This window comes from Alligator sinensis, unplaced genomic scaffold (assembly GCF_000455745.1).
Source record: "Alligator sinensis unplaced genomic scaffold, ASM45574v1 scaffold1336_1, whole genome shotgun sequence".
NCBI classification, from domain to species: Eukaryota; Metazoa; Chordata; order Crocodylia; family Alligatoridae; genus Alligator; species Alligator sinensis.
This window is the reverse complement of record NW_005843037.1, coordinates 163,768-167,757: the sequence shown is the minus strand read 5'-3', so window position 1 is coordinate 167,757 and position 3,990 is coordinate 163,768. Positions and strand designations below refer to the sequence as shown.

Sequence of the window (3,990 nt, the reverse complement as noted above, 5' to 3'; positions counted from 1 at the left end):
AGCCCACGGCGGCGGGGTCGTTGCTGGCGCGGTGCGTGGCCGCGGGCGCGGTGAGCCAGGTGCGGAGGGGATGAGATGGGAGGGGATGGGGCGGGGCGGGCCGGGCCGGGCCGGGCAGTTAAATGCTGCGGAACAACGGTTGGAGGTGTCGGGCGCCTCGGGCCCCAGTTGGGGGGGACAGGGCTGTCGAGCCGGGCTGCTCCGCCTCACGGCTGTGGGGCCGGCGGCGGCAAGCAAGGGTTTGTGATCAGGGTGTGCAAACGGCGAAAAGAAAGGAGATACTATTTATTAACTGAATAATGTATTTATTATTGTTATCATAATTATTTGTTTTACTCTCTCTCCCAAGACAAGAGCGAGAGGTCACACAGTGAAACCAGTAGGGAGTAAATTTAGGACTAACCAAACATGAACGACTTGTGCCCCCGGCGGCTGGTGGGGGCAAGGCAGTGGCAAGCGGGGGATCACCCGCAGATGCTGCTGGCACTTGAGGTGGTGAGTGCCAAATAAGGGCAGCAGCATCGTCAGCAGCCAGTGGGGATCGAGGACCACCTGCAGACGCGGCCGGCAGCGGGGTAGCGCACCACCGACAGTGTCAGCAGCATGTTTTTGAAGGGGGCATGCTACCATGATCAGGGGGTGCATGTGCACCTGTGTACACCCCCTAAATGTCGCCCCTGTAACCCAAGGAAGTTCTTTGTCACGCGGCGTCTTGCTCAAGCGCAGAGCTCCTCGCCTCCGGGTGCGGTAGAAGCTGGCAGTGTCCGCATAGCCAGATTCCAAAAAGGATGGGACCATTCTAGGTGGGAAGGAGTGTTGGTAGCTCGGGAGTGAGGGGCACAGCCTCTGAATCCGAACTTCCTGAGTCTTAAATGCTGGAGGCTGCAGGTGAGAGAGGAACAGTAGGAAAAACCCTGGTCGTACCCAGTTCACTGTCTTTCCCTCTGCCTCGGTGTGATACAGGCCTGTTTGTTGCCTAGGGAATGTAGGTCACTGCCCACAAGGAAACACTATAAGTCTCCCTTAGAAAGGGAGGCCACTAGGTAGACAGCGGCTCATTTTTGGGGACAAGTAAAGACAGGGGTGGGAGTAAGGTCAGTGGCTTAAAACTAGTGTGCCGAGGGAGAACACTGAGCAGAGCATGCTAGACAGAGCCCCCTGACCCTCAGGCGAGTCCAGGGAACCAGTGGACGCTGCCCAGTGATGCTCTGCCTGGAGACGAGATCACATGAGGGATAGGCAAGTTGCCCCGCAGTCCCAGCTAGAGTGTCCTTCCTGGTGCAATATACTGCTAATTTAGGGCCAGGAGGCGCTTGTCCAGGAAGTCCCTGTAATTGGTGGGGCCATAGATGGGGAACACCTAAATAAACAAGTGTGGGGAGGAGTGCAGTGAAAACCTAAGCAAGAGGGTCTGGGGGAAGTGGCAAAGGGGCTGAAGCCTGGTGCACTCCAGGTAGGCATGTGCCAGGGTTTTCCTCTGCTTGCAGAAGGCTAATTGCTGACAGGCTTTTTAACACATGAATGGGAAACAAGGACCCAGGAAACTATAAGTCCCCTTTAGTAATGGGGGCCACTAATGATGTGTTACTGATTCCATAAAACAAATAATGAAGAAAACGGGGACAGGAGTGGAGGTCAGAGGTTTATAACTAGTGTGCCAAGGGGGGACATCAAGCAGAGCACATTGGGCAGTGCCTGCTGGCCCTCAAACAAGTTAAAGGAACCAGCAGACACTGCCGGGTGATACTGTGCCTGGAAACAGAAAGGAAAGCAGCCCCACAATCCCTGGGGATCCTCCCAACCAGAGCCTCCTTCCTGGCTAGATATATAGCTAGCTTAGCCAGGGCCAGAAGGAGGTTAACCAGCAGGTCCTAAGACTTGGTGGAGCCACAGATGGGGAGTGTGTAAACAAGCAGTTGTGGTGAAAAGTGCAACCAGAACTTCAGCAAGAGGTTCTGGAGGAGGCAGTGCAGGGGCTATAGCCTGTCACCCTCTGAGTAGGCGTGTGCCAGAGTCTCCCTGTGCTCACAGAATGCTAATTGCTGGCAGGCTACTGGGTTAGATGGACCATTGGTCTGACCCAGTATGGTATATCTGATATTTTTATGCACTCCATAGAGAACCAGACAAGGTTCCTTGGGTGAATTTGATATCTTTTATTAGACCAACCCAAATGGTTGGAGAATAGTTATTAAGCAAGCTTTCGGGTTCAAAAACCCTTCGTCAGGCTCAGGAAGCTGCAGCAGTTGGTGTGTGCTCTTCCTGGATGGAATGAAAAGTAAACAAGCCAGGGGCTGGGCTGGGCTGGGCTGGGCTGGGGAGTCAGTTGCCAGCCATCAGCATCCCAGGATCTTACAGCTGCACCTCCAGGAATGTAGTATACCTCATCCAATGCACCAAATTCCCTGATGGAAGATATGTAGGAGAGACCAGACAACAACTGCGCACCAGAATGAATGCACACCGGAAATCCATCAAAGACAGAAACACCCAATTACCGGTGGGGGCACATTTCTCACAGGAGGGCCACTCTCTCTCCAATCTCTCAGTCCTGATCCTCAAGGGAAATTTACACAACACATCCCAGAGACGAGCCTATGAACTCCATTTCATCAACCTGCTGGAAACCTTGTCTGCCTATATCCTTAGACCAACACGGCTACAACCTAAACCCCTGCAACATGGGACTAAACATAGACATAGGATTTCCTACACTTTGCAATCCAAGAAGCTGTGCTGGAGATTTACACTGAGCCTGACGAAGGGTTTTTGAACCCGAAAGCTTGCTTAATAACTATTCTCCAACCATTTGGGTTGGTCTAATAAAATATATCAAATTCACCCAAGGAACCTCGTCTGCCTATATCTTTAGACCAACACGGCTACAACCTAAACCCCTGCAGCATAGAGAACCAGAGCACCCATCCCCATAGAGAGGAGTAGTTCAGGGTCTTGAGCTGTAGCATCACCTTGCCCACTGCATAAAACTCTGTGAGGTGTGGTTATCGGCATTGTTTATCCGAGCAACAGTAGCACCTGGAGGCTCCAGTTAAGTCTGTCCAAATATAAGAGAGTCTCCAAAGAGCCCAGAATCAGCAGGAGCTGGAACTGTTTCATCAGCTGGCCCAAGATTCTGGACAACAGTCAGTCTAAGGAACTAAGAGCACTGACAGAAGTGACATTTTGTCACCCAATTGGACCCCTGAAAACACTCATTCCAGGAGGGTACAGGTGAAGGTGCTCCAAAGCAGAGCACATTCATTAATTTCTGTTAGTCCCTCCACAGGAGCAGGGTTGAATTAATGCAGCTCAGCTCTGCTGCCAGTGCTGTCTGCAGGATGGGATGGGAGAAAGGAAGGGGAGGGAGCTGCAGCCTGGGGTTTGCCCAGCCTGTGCTGGGGGGAGGGGGCGGGGCAGCACCCTCTTCCTCACTTCTCCCCCTCCCATCCTGCAGACGGCATTAGAGCTGGGGGGTGGGGGGTGGCTAGGGGAGAGTGGCTGAAGGGGGCTGACAGACATGGAGTTTGATTCCCCCCCTCCCCCCCCCCCCCAAAAAAAAAACCCACAAAAACAAACAGCAAATGTCTGTTCGAGGGGGTGGGGGTGGAGAGGGCGGTTGCTATAACTCATGGCATTTGCTGCACGTCTGTCAACTGTCACAACCCAAAGGTGTGATTTTGTTTTGTGTGCGCTTTGGCACCACTGAATTATTTTCCCGCCAATTTGTAGCTTTCTTTGCAGTGTGCATTTCTTCTTTGCAGCACAGCAATGCACTTTGCAAAGAGTTCCCGCCATTTACATTATAATTCGAGCCCCATTATTGGCTTGCATTAAATTATTCACACGTGGCGGCTAGTGATTGGCTTGCTAGCTGTATAAAAAGCTTGAGTGCTTTCCGCCCAAGTTGGAGAACTCCACGAACACCAGGAGGAGGAGACTTCACACTGTGTGAAGATCTCTAAGCACTGCGGAGCCTATCGGACCCAGTGC

General features: G+C 52.6%; 1 protein-coding gene across 6 annotated transcripts in view; it reads left to right on the top strand.

Annotated features, from left to right (window-relative positions):
• The first annotated feature begins 2 nt into the window (after window positions 1-2).
• Window positions 3-3,990, top strand: part of HAUS2 (HAUS augmin like complex subunit 2) — a 21,232-nt gene continuing 17,244 nt past the window's right edge. The window contains exon 1 of one of the 6 annotated variants that reach the window (XM_025193349.1): window positions 3-50. The gene's annotated coding sequence lies outside the window, so the exon portion shown is untranslated. Of the gene's footprint in view, window positions 60-3,990 lie in introns of all 6 variants that reach the window. The other 5 variants (XM_025193346.1, XM_006036900.3, XM_025193345.1 and 2 more) reach the window with 5 other exon arrangements.